Genomic DNA, 19,839 nt, shown 5'->3' on the forward strand with positions numbered 1-19,839 from the left:
TCCATGACCAAGTCTATTCTTCCCCTCCCAGGGCCTGCGCCTGCACACCTGTGCTCACTGGGCCGGTTGTATGTGGATTACCAGTTGACAAGTAAGAGCAGAAACACTTCGCAGAAGTTAGCTGATATTTTTTTATATAAACATCCCTATCTCAAACCATAGGCATCACTGGTTTGGCAACTTTGAGAATTAGTTTTACAGTGCCTGTTGATGACAGCAGGGAAACAGGGACTGCCATCCACTGCCGGTAGCAGTGTTGTACAAAATGACACCACCTCGATAGAGGGCAACTCAGTTCTATTTATCCAAATCAACAGTGCATATCCCTTTGACCCAGCAATCCCGTTTCTGGGGGTTTATGCTGCCTATACACCAGCACACATCAGAACTGAGGTACATACAGGCTTAAATGCAACGTGGGTTGCAGTGGTATCCTGCTGGAAGCCACCAAGTACGCATCAAAATGGGTCTGATTAAAGTGTGGTACATCTACACAGTGGAATACTATGCAGTAGTAAAAAGGAGATGAACACTCTTTGTGTACAAGCATAGAAAGATCTCCAAGTTATACTATCAAGTGAAGGTGGTAAAGGCATTAAACAAGATATATAAAATATGGTGCCTTTGTGCAACAAAGAGAGAAATAAGATCATGTATTTATATTTGTTGATATGAGAAACAACGTAAGACATATAAGAAAGTAATAAAAATGATGATCTACCTGGGGGAGAAGGTGGGGAATGTGGTGGATGGGAGGGTGGGAGAAAGACTTCTTCAGGATTATTCTTTTTCGAACATTCTCATTTGAGCCATTTTGTATCTGTTACCTATTTTAAAGCTCAAATAAAACAAAATTTAGCCCTGGCTGGTGTAGCTCAGTGGATTGAGTGAGGACCTGTGAACCAAAGGATCACAGTTTGATTCCCAGTCAGGGCACATGCCTGGGTTGCAGGCCAGTTCCCAGCAGGGGACTCATGAGAGGCAACAATACATTGATAGTTTTCTTCCTCTCTCCTTCCCTTCCCCTCTAAAGATAAATAAATAAAATCTAAATATATATATATATTTTTATATATATATAATAAAAAACACAAAATTTAGTCTTGAGTTTTATGGATGAAAGTTAGTGAGCAGGTATCAAAGTATTCTACTTGTCCCAAGTTCTCCTGAGTTTTCTCTCTTCCATCCCCCCTGTCACCCGGCCTTCTGGTGGCCCACCTGCACTATGGAATCTCTCATCCTTCCCCATGGGGAGAAGAGCCCTTGCCCTCCTCTCCCTTCTTGGGTGTTGCAGTCTCCAGAGACTCATTGTCCACCGGCTACTGCAGCCCTGGCTGCTCTGAGGGGAAAGCTGAGGAGGGCTTTGGCGGTCCCATTCCAGTGTCCCTACCAGCCAGGGTTGCAGCTGATTCCCTCCCTGATTATTCACAGGAAAGCACATCAATAAGGTAAATAATAATTGTTTTGGGAGACAATGCAATCTAGTGTCATAGGAGGGAGAAAATGTCCCTCCTCTATGGAGAAAAAGTGACTCTGGCTTTTTTTTTTCTTTCTAGGGCATCTATATGTATTCAGAGCCCCGCCTGGGGTACAGGCACCACCGTAAGAAAACAGCGGTTCACAGCTCCTCCCCCACCCTCCCCACCCACACCCTGTGCAGGGTGCTGGGCAGTGCAGGGTTTTCCTGACCACAGCTCTCCCACCTGTGAAAGGAAAACTGAGTTTTCCTGAACTTCACTGCACAGTAATTATGCTTCCAAATACATCTGATGGGCAAAAGGTTTAAACATACAGCATTAAAACAATATAATCTGCAATCCATACCAAGTGGTAAAGGCAAAGTCTATAAAGATAACTGCATTTCTTGAAAGTCAAAAAATACATATGCTTCCCTGGCCAGTGTGGCTCAGTTGGTTGGAGTGTCGTCCAGTAACTGAAGGAAGGGTCGCTGGTTTGATTCCCAGTCACGGCACATGCCTCTGTGGTGGGTTCCACCCCCACTCCGGGCACCTCTGAGATGCTTCTTGGTCACATCGATGTTTCTTTCTCCCTTCCTCTCTCTTGAAAAAAAAATACATGTTTTAATATATTAACCAATATCAAGTAAGGGGCTTTTGTATTAATCCTGTGTTTCCATGACTCTGGAGAGACTGCCCCTCCAGGACCATCCCTAGAGACAATAAACTCTCAGCCTGCCGAGCACAGTACTCATATGCAAATAAAGCAATCTTGACTCCCTGTCCCAGTCACTTCCTTTCTCCGTCTCTCAGGCTCTGCCCTAATCACTCCAGGCCAGGTGCCAAACAATTAGAGACAGCCCCAGAACCCGCTGAAATTGTGCGAACTAGGGAAATCTAAACCTGCTAACTCTACCCTTCCTGTTTCTTCCTGAGGAAACCACAGTAAGGCTCTTGCCCACATTTTCCCCCTGATCTCCCTGCCTTGGGACCAAATTTGGTGATTCCTCACGAGCAGACCCCCATGGGGGGACAAGCACCTCCTCCTGGGAACTGCAACACACTGTCTTTTCAGTGACCGTCATCTTGTGAGCTGTTGGACTTACCATGCCTGAAAAGTAACAGAGCCTACCTTTCGAAACAGCTTTATATGGGGGTGGCATTTATTCAGAAAAGAGGGCTCTAGAATCATGTCGGTTAAATTTCAGGTTCAAACCTGGCCCCCAAACAGATAATGTACCAAATTTGAAGTCACATTAGGAAAGTAAGTCTTTTTTCATGAATGCGTAAAGACAGCACACTCCATAATGTGGAATCTCCTAGAAATCCACAGGTTTCTCATAGTCATTCCTAGGTGTCGTCAGCTACAGTTTCTCCTGCCTACATGATCTAATTTGCTCCTGAACACAAACACAGTGTGGAAGGTGTATGAAGGAAGACTTCTTAAGATAATGAGTGCAGTTGGAATTTGGAACTGGCCACTTAGTGTACAGTAGCCTACATTTTAAGCAAATATACAGAATTTGGAGCAAGCTAAGTTGAAAGAGCAGAAAATTAGCTAACTTTAGAAAAGTAAAATAGCTATATATAAAGAAATTTTAGCATAAATACATCATGTGTTATTCAGAGGCATTAACTTATTTGTGATAGGTTAAACATATAAATATATAAACGCCCCCCAAAAAGAGAGGTGGGGGGAGAGAGAAGAAGAGAGAGAAGGAAGGGAAGGAGGAAGCAAAGAAGGAAAAGTAAGGAAAAAAGAAAGAGAAAGAGGAAAGGAGAGGAAAAGAAAAGACAAAGGAAGACAAGGAAGTTTTAATTTGCAAAAGGTACACACAACTGGTGTGACAGGAAGACTTGTGATCAGGGCGGTAGAGAGAGTGAGTTAAAAGGATCACAGACGTGTTATAAAGGCCTTCGAGCATTGGCAGTGCTGACAGCTACCACGTATCAACCACCTAATGTGCTAGGAACTGATGTCTCATCTCATTCAATCCTAAACATCCTAAAGGATGTTTTAAAGCCCCATTTTGGTTATGTGGGAAACTAAAGTGTTGTGTTAGTCAACTATTACTATGTAACAAACTGCCCCAAGACTTAGCAACTTAAAGTTTCCATGGGTCAGGAATTTAGGAGTAGCTTAGCCAGGTGGTTCTGGCTCAAGAACTCTCTTGAGGTTGTAGTTGAGGTTGTAGTTGAGATGTTGGCTGGAGCTGCATTCAACTGGGTGCTTGACTGGAGCTGGAGGACCACCCCCAGGACGGCTCACTCATGTCTCCTAAGTCAGTGCCAGTTGGTAGGCAGGAGGCCTTAGTTTCTCACCACACGGAGCTCTCCACGGGATTCCTTGTGTACTCAAGACACAGCAGCTGGCTTGCCCCAGAGTAACTGATCCAAGGGAGTGGAAAACAGAAACTACAAAGTCTTTTTATGACTCAGCCTCAGAGGTCACACATCCCTCAAATTTCTATTGGCTACACAGGTCGGCCCTACTCAATGCGAGAGGGGACTACGCAAAAGCATAACTACCTAGAGGTAAAGTTCATTGAGGCCTTCTTGGATGCTGGCTTCCACTGAGCGCAAGAGTTGGAGTAGCTTTTTAAAGGTCACTCAGCTAAGTTCAAAATCTGCCTTACTCCAAAATCAGTACTCTTTCTGCTGCCTCCCCAAAGCCTGCATGCGGGACACGGCCAAATGAAGGCAAAAGGTCCTGGTTAGACCACATCCTTGTTTCATTGTCTTTGCCAGAGTTTTATCTTCAATCCACTGGGACATTTTTTTTTAATATTGAGAGCGTAGCTCAAGCTTTCTCATGGAAATTGATGAGAAATAGTTTTACTTTATTGATTTTGCCCTACACCAAACTTGCTGACTTCATCCCTGGCTAAAGTTTTTTTAAAAAAATAAGGGATGCCTGTTTTTATAGAGGACAAAATATTTCCAGGTTGCAAACCGCTTTGCGATCATTCCTGTTTCTGAGAGTTGAACCGAGTATGTTCAGCGCTCTGTCTTGTATGAGGAGGTGACTGAAGGGCATTTTTATTCCCTTGAATAATAGAAAATTCATCATTTATTCTTTAGTAATAAAAACTGCATGTGTAAGAATTGGGACCATGGAAGGTCAACTCAAATTAAAGATTTTATGACTGGCGGTTATATTAAATCTTTTCAACAATTTATAGAAAGGATTTGAAATATGTCAAACATATTTCCTTAAGTTTTTTCAAGTGAAAGATTTTATTGCATTGAGTCACATAATCAGGAGAAAAATTACTCTTAGGTCATCCAGCCCTGGCCCCTGCCAATGGCATATTGCTCCCTTCAGGACCAGGGGCCGGGTATTAAGCTGTCCGAAGTCAACCTCTTCTAATTAAAATTAAAGTCATAAAGCAAAGTATTTCAATAATCTACAATAATAATAATCCCAAATTTATATAGAGTATATATCCAAGAAATGTAAATCAATTCACTTTTTTTTTTATTTCTCTCACCTGGAAACAAAACTAAAGGGCCATGGCAAGTCCAAGGGAACATTCACTAACTTGAATATTTATAGAGTAAATGAAGTGTATGTGTGTCTGTGCGTGTGTGTCTGTCTGTTTGGGAAAGAGGGAGAGGCTGACAATAAACTGCTGACATTTATTGAGCACCTACTGTATGCCAGGCTTTGAACTAGGTCCAGTGGACACAAACACAAAGGAGACCCTTCAGGAAGTCACCGTCGTTAAGGACGTATCATCACCCGGTGCGATAAAGTAAACACAGGGCCTGAGGAAGCCTGGGCTCTGGACCCCACAGCTGGGGCTGACTAAGAGAGGCAAAGCCATTTCTGTCCACAGAGGAGACGTGGCATCTTTTCACATAGAAAGAACTGGAGCTGTTTGTAAAGACCCGTGATTGCTGCCTCCTCCCTGACACCAATTTAGGGCTTGAACACATCACTTGCCTTTTAGAAGAGCTCCAATTGTAAATTAAAATAAAGTTATAGCCCTGGCTGGTGTAGCTCAGTGGATTGAGCAAGGGCTGTGAACCAAAGGGTCACGGTTCGATTCCCAGTCAGGGCACATGCCTGGGTTGTGGGCCAGGTCCCCAGTTGGGGGCCATGTGAGAGGCAACCACCCTCTCTCTAAAAACTAAAAATAAAAAATAAATAAAATATTTAAAATAAGGTTATGCATGGGAAGGCACTTGAGAAGTTGAAAAGCACTGTATAGGTTGGTCTCCCATCTAAAGGAGGAGCTCCCTGGGGGCAGGGACCGTGCAGATGGATCTCGGAGCCCAGCGCCCACCCAAGCACCCAGCACCAGTTTTCCCAAAGCCCCAGGCAGAGCTCTAAGTAGACTTCATGTCAAAAAGTGGGAGGAGGCAAAATCCCCTCAAATTTTTCCAGATGTGAAAAGGAACAACTTTGTTGAGATTCCTTGGACTTTTGAAACTTTTAATTTTTAAATACATACAAAGGAATGTGTATAACATTTGATGGTTATGAAGTAATATTAATAAAATAACCACCTGGGAACATTTAATGGTGCCAAAAAGTAATAGAGAGCTCACAGAAGGACAAGAGAGATTTCAAAAGGACACAAAAACCAGCTTAAAATTTCTCCCAGTGGCTAAATCTAGGATAACGTGAGCATCAGAGTAAGCAATGATGGTAACAGATTACAGGTGATCCTTGAACAATGCGGCGGGTTAGGAGTGCCCACCCCCACTTTGCTGAAAATCTGCGTATGACTTTCAACTGCCCCAAAACCTAACTACCGCAGTATCTGCAGGATACTGTTCCTAGGACCTCCTGCCAATGCCAAAACTGCAGATGTTCAAGTCCCCTACATAAGATGGCACAGATCGATGCAAACGATTGGCCCTCTGCATCCTGAAACTCCCAATGCTGACTGAAAATAGTACAAGTATCTATCGAAAAAAAATCTGCTTGTAAGTGGACCCATACAGTTCAAACCCATGATGTCCAAGGGTCAACTGCATAACCAAGTGAATAAAATAAGAAGCCAGGGACAGGGCGGTGGTGGAGGGTGTGGAGAGAGAGAGAGAGAGAGAGACTCTGACCAGCAATCTCACTCCTATGTATTTACCCCAGAGGAATGAAACATATGTCCATACAAAGCTTTATTTCTAGCAGCTGTGTTTATAATAGTCAAGAACTAGAAACAGCCCAGGCCAAATGTCAGTCAACAGGAGAATAGCTAACAAATGATGGTATATTTATATGTGGAATATTACTCAACAATGAAAAGGAGTGAACTACTGATACACGCACTGTGGGTAAATATCAAAAGTATTATCTTGAGTGAAAGAAGCCAGACACAAGAAAGTAAATGTTGTGTGGTTTCATTCATATGAAATTCTAGAACAGGCAAACCTAAGCTGTGGTGACAAACTGTACAAAAGAGGATTCCTAGGGTCAGGGGTCAGAGGGAGCTGACTGTAAAGAAACACGAGAACTTACTGGGTGAGTAAAATAGTAGTTACATGAGTCTATACATCTTTTAAAACTCAAAGAACACTTAAAATAGGTATACTTCAATGGATGTTTATACTTCAATCTAGTTAGTTAAAACTTAATAATTTTGTTTTTTAAAAAAGGGAAAACTCAACCAGCAAAGTATTTGTTCTTCCCTCCTCTCTTTTCTTAATTGCAGGCATGATGTCCTGAGGCACAGCAGCTACCTTTTGACTAAGAGGTAATAAGCATGAGGACAAAGACTAAACTGAAGGACAGCAGAGGGAAAAAAGGTGAAAAGAGCCGTTTTCCTCTCCCTGGTGCCTGAGGCCATTTTCGAACTGCCATACCATCCCTGGCCAGACCGCTTTGTCGCCACTGTCACAGGGTTTTGTTATTTCAGTCAAACTAGTTCCCAATCAGAATACCAAGCCCCATCGTCCAGATTATCTTCACTTCATCTTCACTTTCCATCAACTGAGAATGCATCCCTTCTCCTTCTCCAGACCCCCAAACCAAGGATTTAAGTACCTTCAAAGGTACATTTTGAAAATGGGGGCTAAGTGACATTAATTATGGTGGTCCTCAAGATAACTATAACTATCTCAGTCCAGATGGCATCATGGCAAATCCAAGGGGCCAAGAAGAGTTGGAAGAACAGTCTGAAACACAGCATAGAAGCCTGGAGAGATGATGAGTAGGTGGAGGGAGGAATCCGTGGTAGACATGGACAGGAATGAGACTGGATAGGCAGGTAGTAGCCAGTTCATGCAGGGCTTTCAAGCACGTACTTGTCTAGTCTCATAAGCCAATTACTTCCATGCCTGATAAAAATAGGCAGCATCATTGATTAGTGAATATTAACATATTAAATAAGCCATGTCTAATTAGAAGTCTAAACTACTTTTAACACATTGTTTTCACCTCCAGCACCTCATAAATTATACAATTTTATATGCATTAAATTGTTACCCTAAGTATTGGAAGCATGCATTCTAAACTTATCAAAGTCTAGTATTAATTGTGACTGTCACTCATTCCCTGAAAGTTGCAAGGAATTCCGAATACGTCAGCTCCATTTTCCCAGCTTCTGACTTACATTCAATTATATAAATGTATATATAACATATACACATTATAGTATGTGTAACATATGTTTTATAGCTCATATATAATGTACTTAGTTACAACATTCATGCAGTCTTATGTTAAAATATAGTTTTTAAATCCAGTAAATATTATTTATATACTGTCAATATTTATTAAGTTTATCCAGCTATTTATATTTTCAGTGCTTTTATTTACGTTTAGACTTCTACGTAGACCATTTTCCTTCCTTCTGCTTAAAAGACACTCATTTTTTCTTTTAGAGCAGGGATGCTGGCAGCCAACATATTCATTATTTGAAAATATTTCACCTCATTCTTGAAGGATATTTTTGCTACATACAGAACTCTTTTTTCTGTGTTTTTAATTATATTTTACTGATTATGCTATTACAGTTGTCCTAATTTTTCTCCCTTTGCTCTCCTCCACCCAGCTCTCCATGCTTCCTCAGGCAATCCCTACCCCTTTGTTCATGTCCATGGGTCATGCATATGAGTTTTTTGGCTACTCCCTTTCCTATACTGTACTTTACTTCCCCATGGCTATTCTGTGCCTATTCTCTACTTAGACTTCCTAATCGCCTCACTTCTTCACCCATTCCCCCACAACCCTCTCCCATCTGACAACCATCAAAACACCCTCAATATCTATGATTCTGTCTCTGTTTTTGTTTGCTTAGTTTGTTTTTTAGATTCAGTTGTTGATAGATATGTACTTTTTGCCATTTGATTGTTCATGGTTTTGATCTTCTTTTCCTTAAATAAGTTCCTTTAACATTTCATATAATAATGGTTTTATGATGATGAATTCCTTCAGTTTTTTCTTATCTGGGAAGCTCTTTCTCTGCCCTTCAATTCTATATGATAGCTTTTCTAAGTAGAAAAATATTGGCTGTAGGTCCCTGCTTTTCATGACTTTGAATATTTCTTGCCAATTCCTTCAAGCCTGCAAAGTTGCTTTTGAAAAATCAGCTGACAGTCTTAGGGGAATTCTCCTGTAGGTAACTAATTGCTTTTCTCTTGCTGCTTTTAAGATTCTCTCTTTATCTTTAACTTTGGCATTTTAATTATGATGTGTCTTGGAGTGGGCTTGTTTGCATCCATCTGGTTTGAGACTCTGTGCTTCCTGGACTTACATGTCTATTTCCTTCAGCAAGTTAGGGAAGTTTTCTTTCATTATTTTTTTCAAATAGATTTCCAATTCCTCGCTCTTTCTCTTCTCCTTCTGGTACCTCTATGATGCAAATGTTGGACTGCTTGAAGTTGCCCCAGAGGCTCCTTACATTAACCTCACTTGAGTGGAGGGGATTATTTTTTTCTTGTTGTTCTAATTGGGTTTTTTTTTGCTTCCTTATGTTCCATATAATTGATTTGATCCTCAGCCTCATCCACTATATTGTTGAATCCCTGTAAATTGTTCTTTATTTTAATTAGTGTATTCTATATTTCTAACCAAATATTTTTTACACTCTTGAGGTACATACTTATAACCAATGTTTTGAACTCTGCATCTGGTAGATTGCTCATCCCCATTTTGTTCAGTGCTTATTCTGGAGTTTTAATCTGTACAGTCATTGAGCCATGTTTCTTTGTCTTCTCATTTTGGCAGCCACCCTGTGTTTGTTTCTATGTATTAGGTAGAGCTGCTATGACTCCCTGCCTTGGTAGCATGGCCTACTGTAATAGGTGTTCCATAGGGTCCAGTGGCACAGCCTGCCCTGTCATCCCAGCTCAGTACTCAAGGTGCACCCTCCATGTGGGCTGGGTACACCCTCATGTAGTTGAGCATTGATTGCTGATGGCAGGTCAGTGGGAGGGGTTTACCCAGGCAGTCAGCTGCAAGGACAGGCTATGATCACTGACCACCAACCTCTGCTCTCCATGCAGGATCAGCTGTGCAGGGGCAGGGTGGTAGTGCTCTGACATGGTATGTAGTTATCTACTGGATGCACAGGCTCTAGGGTTTCTGAGGTAGTTTGGGCCTAGGTCAGCCACCACCAGTGCTCCACCAGGGGCCACCCAGCATGAGCTACAAAGCAATCTGCAAATGCCTGCTACTTGTGCTGAGCTTGGAGATTCCCAGGTGAATCCAAGCTGTGAACCTAGGCTGGCTGCTGCTAGTACTAGGCCTGGGGCCAGCAAGAGATAGGGGGCCTGGGGGGCGGGGCTTGCTGAAGCCAGCTATTGCTTGTTTCAGAGGATTTAAGATAATGTGAAGCATGAGACAAAATCAGCCATTCATATAGAAAAGCCTCTGTTTGCAGCTTTGGTGGGCCTGTAAATTGGGTGGGGTGGAGCCTCTGAGACTATCACCCATAAGACTATCACCAGGGTGAGTCTAACAGTGTGAGCCAGTCTCAGATATGGCACCTGCCTGCTGGCTCTGTGTGCTGGATATTTTCTTCTGATCTATCTTCCCTGTCATTAATTCACTCTTCAGCTTTTCAAATTAGCTGTTCAATTTATTTATTTGTTTGTTTGTTTATTAACCTGGATGTTTTTTTTTAAATTTAGTTACAGAGTTTCTGTTTTGTTTCTTTTATTAATGAATATATGTTATGTACATTTAAATATATATTTATATAGTTTTAGGCTTTCTGCTAAAATTCTCAACTGTATTTTTATCGCTGTATTTAACCTTAAATATATTTTTAAAAACCCTATTTTTATCTAGTATACTACGCATACAAGTTGTATTTATATTTAAGTCTGTATCTAATAATTCAATAACTTGGAGTCCTTCCCTGATATTTTTTTTATTTCTCCGCCACTCTGTCTTTTGTGTGTCTGATTATTTTCATTATAGACCAGACATGGTAAGCACAAAATTGTATAAATAATTTATAGCCCAGGATGATGTATCTTTCTCCAGAAAGGATGTATGTTTCCTTTGCCCAGGTACCTGTGGCACTCACAATCTGGGGTCACCTTTCATAGACACAAGAATCACGAAGACATGAGACTGAGCCACAGTGGCTGTCAGACTTGTTTACTTCCACTACACCTTGATCTTGAGGTGAAGCCCTTCAGGACCTTAACCCCAAATGGAGAAAAGTTCATCAGTGCCCTTCCCCACTTGGCAGACCATAGTCTCCACTCCATGGCCCCACTGCCCAAGAAATTCTATTGCCCAGTCTTTCAGCCCTTTGGCCATCTCCTCTGAAAGAGGCAAGCACATCCAAGGGACACCCAGCCCCAAACCTGGGACTCCTCTCCTTGGGCTTCCATCCTCCTCTGATTCTGATCAGGTAAAACTTCACTGTCCTGTTCTTTCTCTGGTGCCTCTAGGCAAATAATTTTCAAATATTTTAGCTGTTTTGTTATATAGTAAAAGCGTTGGAACAAATTATCTAGACCACCTTTACAGGAAGCATGAACTCCTCCTTATAATTAATAAGTACATTTGAAATGGCAGTGGTTTTTCCTCTTTATGAAAAATTGTATTGACAATGTTTTAGAACCCACTTCTGAAATGGCCCCAAATGATATACACGCCTTGGTGTTCACATCCTTCTTTAATGCCCTCTCTTCATTGTGGGCCGGACCTAAGGACTTTCTTCTAAGGAATATAATATAGCAAATGTGATGGGATGTCATTCCTAAGTTCAGGTTACAAGAGACGGTGGCTTCCCTCTTGCTCACTCTCCTTTGTCCTCTCACGTGCTCACTCCAGCAGAAGCCAGCTGCCATATGACAAGCCACCCAACAGAGAGGCCTACCTAGCAAGAAGATGAGAATGGTGGTCTCTCACCCATAGCTAGAAAGGGACTGAGTCTCTCAGAAACTGGATCCTACAACAGCCAGAAGAGTGGTCTTGGACGTGGATCCTCCCCCACTCCAGCCGCAGGGTGGCTGCAGCTCTAGCCAACACCTGGTGAAGCCTAGTGAGAAACTCTAAATCAGAGACAGCAGTAGATCATGCCGACTTCTGACCCACAGAAATTGTGACATATAAATGCTTGTTGTTTTAAGGCACTAAGTTACATAACAATAAGAAGCTACTATACCTCCCATTCTCTCTTTAACCTATAGTCAGATTTTCTTCCTCATCAGTCCACTGAGACCATTTATCAAGATCCCCAACTATCATGAAAATATATATTATTGACAAAAATTAGTGCTGGTGAAACATTGTTAAAACAGACAAGTGGAAAGTAATCTGGAAATAGCTATGAATATTTAAAACACACATACCCCTCGACCCTGCAATCCTCTTCCTATTCCATAGATTCTATAGAGGTAAAGCCACCAGTATGTAAAGCCAGACATTGCTTTTACTAGCCCTAAGCTATAACGTCCACCATTAAAAAAATGTATGACTAACTGTGGTTTATTCAGACTATAAAAAGCATACAACCTTAAAAACTGTAATAGAACTACATTAAGTGACTTGGACCAAGGTATTATTAAACAAAGTAAACAAACTATAAAATAATATTTAGGACACAATCCCACTTTTGTGAAACAATGACTAAAAAAAGTGTGTGTGTATGTATGTGCATGCTGAACCACTTTTAAGATGAACTGGATAGACTTATTTATTCAAACAAGTTTATTCTTTCCCCCACCTGTTTCCTTCAAACCTTCTCTGTAGACTCATTCCTACCCACCCCTCAGATGAAATCTCAGGAACTTTCCATAATTTTTCAGTCAATCCCAGGTAACAATAAGTCCCCCTAGCACCTTCAGCTCCAAGAATAATCTCTTTTATTGAAAATGTCTTGTTCACTGTACTAACTGAAACTCTGTTCAAAGTTAAAGTCACCACCACCCTCTGCCCCATCCCTGCCCTCAGCCCCAGGCCAGCTTTAGGCTGATAGGACTGGAGAAGGAAGAGCCATGGCCATCTTCTTTCCTCTTTGCTAGTCTTGGTCTTCTACTCCTGCTCCCCCAACTCTCATTCCAGGCTACTTCAGGCTATTCCACGGTTGAGTTTGGGGTGAGGTAGGAGAAGGAGAGAGAAGGGAGAGAAAAGGTCTCATTTAACAGGTGCGGCTATAATCCAGCACTAGTGCCCTCTGGTATTAGAGGATGCCCCATGCTGATTTGTATATCTCTGGGGAACTTTCAAGGGTTCTTAGAACCTTCACGACATGGGCTCTGACTACTGCTTCCTTATAGTGTACCCCCTCCAGGTAAAGGCTTGCAATGTCCTCCCTAAGCCCAGAAATTGGGTAGTCCGTCTTCTCTGGGAAATTCATGACTTCTAGGGGGTTCTCACAAGCAAAATGACCCAAAATGACCCAAAGCCTACTCTCTCCCACCTGAGGTCCCTAGGGAAAGCTCTTGTATCCCTGGGGACTCCCAGTGCACCCTCTTCTTTCCCTACCCTCTTGCCCTGGACCAGATCTTACTGCTTCTCAAGCCTGTCCTCATGCTGCCCAAATTCCAGGGGCCAAAGGTGCTTTGAAGCCCCATTTCTAACTTGACCCAAGACGAGCAAACAGCATACTCTCTAAAGAAATTCTCCCTCTCTCTCGTCAACCTCAAGACTCTTGATAACTTCCAGGTGACGTGCTAAGTCCTCCAGAAATGGACTAGAGTCTGGAAGACACTTAACATGGTTTACAAGCCTTTAAAGCCTCAGCCAAAATCAGAAGAGTCATGTTTTGGCAACTGTTATGGATCTGTATGTATATGGAGCTATGTAGAATGGGGATATGGGGATATATAAGGTATACAAAAAATATTGAGACACTCATCCAAGGTTATTAGCAGGGACTCCCTGTTTGGGGTTTACCCGTTGTTTGCCTCTTCACTGGAACAAAAACTTCAAGGAATAAGAAGGAACAGGGAGAGTCAAGGGTGAAGTAAGGAAGCCAAAGAAAAAAGAAAAAAGAGATTGCACCAGCCTGACTGGGTGGCTCAGTAGGTTGGAGCATCTTCCCATACATCAAAAGGTCATGAGTTTGATTCCCAGTCAGGGCATATACCTAGGTTGTGGGTTCCATCCCAGTTGGGGTGTATATGAGAGGCAACCCATCAATGTTTCTTTCTCTTTCTCTCTCTCTCTTCCCTTCTCTCTAAAATTCAGTGGACATGTCCTTGGATGAGAATTCAAAAATAAACATTAAAAAAGATATTAGTGAAAAGTATTTTTTTAAGTGATCAAGAACTCCCATCTTACCACATTCAATGGTCAATTCTGGGTCACCTTTCTTGACCTCATTGGATCCCTTAGAAGCCTTTGATAAAAGGGGTCACTCCCTCTCCAGCGACACTGGCTGCCTTCACTTGACTTGCATGATGCCATTGCTGCAGTTTTCCTCCCTCCTCTCTGGATGTTCTCTTTCAGCCTCTAGTGCTGGATTATCCTCTAAACAGCAGAGTGCCCGAGGGCACTCTGTCTACACTCATCTTCTGTGCCTACACGTACTCCCTACTTATTCTGTCTAGTCCATGGCTTAATGGCATACCATGTGCTGATGGATATCTCTTCCAGATTTATATCTCTAGTCCTGACCTCTCCCACACAGTACAGAATCCTATATCCCATTTGTCACTCAACAGCTAATAGGCATTCCAAAACTGACAGAACTCTTAATCTCCCACTCCCTAACCCTGCTCTTCCCCTAGCCTTCCCAGGTCTGGTAATGGAAAAACTCATTCACACAACCAAATGAGTCAATGTCCTGGAAGTCATCCTTAACTCCTCTTTCCCTCATACCTGACATCTAATGCATCAGCAATTTCTGCTAACTCTACCTTCAAAATATGTCCCGAGTCCAACCTCCACTGTTAATATCATCATTCATCTCTTAAGCTACATGGGGACACTCCAGATTGGCACTTGTATGTCCACTGTTGCCCACTTTGCTCCACACAGCAGCTGGTTGTCACTATGTTTTATAAGGAAATGGTTTTATTTCTAATTTTTAATTCCCATATTGTTTTTTACTCTAATACATTTCTACTCTAATAATACAGCTTTGCAACTAGCAAAGCAGCTGAACTAACACCCATAAATACAGATGGGGAGACAATTAACACCCACTAATGTTTCTCTACAAAAACTATTCTCTTTTTAAAAAAAGACAATTAGAAATAGACTTTTGGCCAGGACAGAGGCCTAGGTAGATACACTTTGCCTCCTTGCACAACCAAAACAAGGACAACAACAAATTTAAAAACAGAAAAATAACCAGAACTGCCAGAAAATTGAACTGTATGGAAATTTTATGACCAAGGAGTTAAAGAAGAAACATTCATCCAGCCCAGTAGAAGGGGAGGACAGGGACAGAGGAGACTCATAGCAAGGTGGCAGCTAGAGAACCAGGGAAGGCGAGGTGGTGGCTGGTGGACCAGGCAGTCCCACATCTGTGTGTGGATAAACCAGGAGGAACAACTGTGGAGTAAGAGAGACCCCACAACCCAGGGTTCCAGCGTGAGGAAATAAAGCCTCAAAACCTCTGACTATAAAGACCTGTGGGGCTTGTGGCTATGGTGGGAACTCCCAGCCTCACAGGAGAGTTTGATGGAGAGACCCACAGTGTTCTAGACCATACACAAACCCACACATCTGAGAATGAGCACCAGAAGAGCACAATCTCCTTGTGGGTAGTGGGGGAAGTGACTGAAAGTAGGGTGAGAGCCAAGCGAGCAGGATTATTCCCTCTGGGACCCCTCCCCCACTTACAGCACCACAACTGAAGTGACCTGGGTTGCCCCACCCTGGTGAATACCTAAGGCTTGCCCCTTAGTACATAACAGGCATGCAGAGACAATATATATATATGTGTGTGTGTATATCTATATCTATATCTATATCTATATATATCCCAAATGAAATCATAGATCAAAGCTCCAAAACTAGAACTAAGCAATGAAGAGATAGCCAACTTATCAGATGCAGAGTTCAAAACACTGGCAATCAGGATGCTCACAGAAATTGTTAAAAATGGTTACCAAATAGAGGAAGAAGTGAAGGCTATGCAAAGAGAAATAACAGAAACTGTATGGGGAACAAACAGTGAAGGGGAGGAAACTGGGACTCAAATCAATGGTTTGGACCAAAAGGAAGAAATAAACATTCAACCAGAACAGAATGAAGAAACGAGAATTCAAAAAAATTAGGAGAGGCCTTAGGAACTTCCGGCACAACTTTAAATGTTCCAATATCCACATAATAGGGGTGCCAGAAGGGGAAGAGGAAGAACAAAGAGTTGAAAACTTCTTTGAAAAAAGATGAAGGAGAACTTCCCCAATCTGGTAAAGGAAATAGACTTCCAGGAAGCCCAGGAAGCTCAGAGAGTCCAAAAGAAGCTGGACCCAAGGAAGCACACATTAAGGCACATCATGCTTCCATTATCCAAGAGTAAAGATAAGGAGAGAATCTTAAAAGCAGCAAGAGACAAGAAGACAGTTACCTACAAAGGACTTCCCATAAGACTATGAGCTGATTTCTTACAAGAAACCTTACTGGTGAGAAGGGGCTGGAAAGAAGTAGTCAAAGTCATGAAAGGCAAGGACCTACATCCAAGATTAGTCTATCCAGGAAAGCTTTCATTTAGAATGAGAGGGTAGTTAAAGTGCTTCCCAGATAAGGTCAAGTTAATGGAGTATCATCATCACCAAGCCCTTATTATATGAAATAATAAAGGGACTTATCTAAGAAAAAGAAGATGATCAAAACTATGAACAGTAAAATGACAACAAACAACTATCAACAACTGAACCTAAAAAAAACAAAAACAAAAGCAAACAACTAGAACAGGAACAGAATCACAGAAATAGAGATCACATGCAGGGTTATCAGTGGAAAGGGGGAGGGGAAGAATTGGGGGGGAAGGTGCAGGCAATAAGAAAAAAAATAGTAGGTACAAAATAGATAGGGGGAGGTTAAGAATAGTATGGGAAATGGAGAAGCCAAAAAACTTATATGTATGACCCATGGACATGAACTAAGTGGGGGGCGGGGAATACTGGTGGGAGTGGGGTATGCAGGGCAGAGGGGAATAAAGGGGAGAAAAAATAGGGCAACTGTAACAGCATAATCAATAAACCATATTTTTATAAATTAAATAAACAATTGCAAATAGACTACATAATATATGTGGGCAAAAGGCAATTATATAAATCTCTTGAAACACTAATTATTGTGCATACTATCAACATGTACATGATTCACATCAAAATCCTAAAATGTATTCCTTTTGAAGGATAGCTGTATCAATAAAATATTACATATCTTTTATCACTCTGGTACAATACTTCATATGCTGCAGGAAAATTAAATGTAGGTTGAGTCATCAGCTTAATAAAAGATCTTTTCCATGAGCTAATACAAGACTTACAACTAGGTCATAAATAAAAGAAATTATTAATTACATGATTTGAGGTTCAGGATGAAACCTTGTAAAAATTACTTTGATATACAGCAGTTATACACCACACTAAAACCAACTGCTTAATATTTTTGCCATGCATGAACTGCCTACAGTGAAAAATGAGCAAATATTTTAATAATGGAATATAAAATGTAAATCAGATCATGTCAATCCCCTGTCCAAAAACCCTCATTAATGATTTTTTGGCTCACCATTTAGCCAATGTCAACTTTACCCTCACCAACCCCTGCCCTCATTCTTGGGAAAAGCAACAGGCAAAACTACAACCTACATTTCCCAGATTCCCTTGCAGTTGGGGAGGCCACGTGATCCTATTCTAACCAATGGGACCTAGGAAAAATCACTGAATAGGGATTCTAAGGAAGCCAGGCTTTCCTGAGAAAAGGGGAGACTTCAGTGCTATACAGCCTTTGACATTTATTTTCCTTTGTTCCTGCCTAAAAAGCAAAAAAAAACAAAGGTAAAGCAGCCATGTCAAAGATGTCAGGACACAAAGGGAGTAAGGATCTTGTTCCTTGAGCAGCTGCACTGGTTCTCGTATGCTCATCCTTTGATTCCTTGTGAGGTGAGAAAACCATAAGTCCATCACTTGGTTAAATCGCTGTGGTGAAGTTTCTATTACACAGAGCCAAATACAATACAATCCTGGCACAGGCTTCCTTCCCATCACCATAGAATAAATCCCCAAAGTCTTACATGCATTCCCCCTTGGTTTCCCTGCACCCACTTCATGGGCCCTCTGGGCTGATCTTGGAACATGCCAAGTTTATCTCCACCTCAGCGTTTTCACTCTTGCTGTTCTGCTGGAAAGCTCTCCCTCCAGAACTTCACATTGTCTGTCTAGGCCCTCTCTTCACTCAGCTTTCTGCTCTGATGTCACCTGTGCACCAAGGTCTTGCCTTAACCATTTCGTCCAAAATTGGCTCCTTCGCACTAACTCTTTAGAGATTTATTTTTATTCATAGCACTTACCACTACCTAAAATTGTCTCTACCTGAGAGTATGTTATTTATTGTGTTGGGCAAATAGTTCATTTAGTTTTTTCCACATGATGGCTCTAGGAGTGTTCAGTTGTCTTTAACTTCATTCAAAACAATTTTGTTAGATTGTATTGTAACAGCTGTCATATCAGCATGCGCTAATAAAAACTTACCAAATTTGGTGAATGTTTGTGAAGCTATTTTAATGTTGAAGATGGAAGAAAATACACAACATTTTTGGCATATTATGCTTTATTTCAAAAAGGTAAAACACAACTGCAATGCAAAAGAAATTTTGTGCAGTATATGGAGAAAGTGCTGTGATGGTCAAGTGTGTCAAAGTGGTTTGTGAGGTTTCTTGGTTCTACTGACATTTTGGCCAAGTAATGCTTTGTATCTTATGCTTTGTGTCTTATGTTTATCGGCACCCTGGGCCTCTGCCTACTAGAATCCAATAGTGGGAGACAGCTGACATACTCAAAATATCCAAATCAATAAAGTTATTGGTGAAAATGAAAAATGTGTCTTTTATTTTACAGAAAAAAACTAAATGGACTTTTTGGCCAACCCAATATTTACTTGATTAATGAATTTCCATTTACTCTACTGGAATAGCAGATTCAAGAGTTATAGGAACATCCCTAGTATTTAGAAGAGTGCCTGGTATAAAGTAGGCATTCAAGAAATATTTATTTAACCAATCAATCAAATCATGACATCTCGATATTGAAGCAGACTCTTCCTTATAGTTCACTCACCAGCTCTTTGTAATAGAGACTATATAACTAGCCTACCAAAAGATAAAGCTCGAGTTTTAGTATTTTCAGTCAGGCGAGCACCGTTGTGGGCTAACATATCTTGTATCAGCACTCTTGGCACATAGACGCTTAATTTCGTGGCCTCACCCAAAATTCTAGAGCGGGTCTGAAACTTAAAACGGACCTCATGACTGAATTTAACAGCAGTGCATCCAGACACCGGCACTGCCACTGAACACATCAGGGCATTATCCTTTTGGTTCCTTCCAGATCGCCCAAATGAGGTGAGTGATGAATCCCTTTACAAAGGCCAGAGGCTCGTTTTTTCCTCGACTTCTTCTAGACTGGGCCAGGGATACGATAAATCCGTTTTCAACGTAGCCAGTAACATGCCAGAGTGAAAAGGCGACAGAGGGCTGGTTCCAACCCCAGCTCATCAGTTTACATGGCTTGTTTGAGCTGTCGAGTTAACAGCGAGAAATAAGGGAGATCAAGGACCGCAATACACCCTGACTGGTGTGGCTCGGTGCGTGCATTCGGCGCGGGGCGCGCTAACCGAACAGTAGCCTAGCGGGTTGGATTCTGCCAGGTTCGATTCCCATCCCAGCACCTGCCTGGGTTGTGAGCCAGGTCCTCATCTCTCCCTTTCTTTCTCCCTCCCTTCTCCTCTCTCTAAAAAAACAAGAAGAGGGAGGGAGGGAGGGAGGGAGGGAGGGACTAAGTAAATAAA

Source organism: Sturnira hondurensis, unplaced genomic scaffold, assembly GCF_014824575.4.
Source record: "Sturnira hondurensis isolate 20B ecotype Veracruz unplaced genomic scaffold, ASM1482457v3 Scaffold0008380, whole genome shotgun sequence".
NCBI lineage: Eukaryota > Metazoa > Chordata > Mammalia > Chiroptera > Phyllostomidae > Sturnira > Sturnira hondurensis.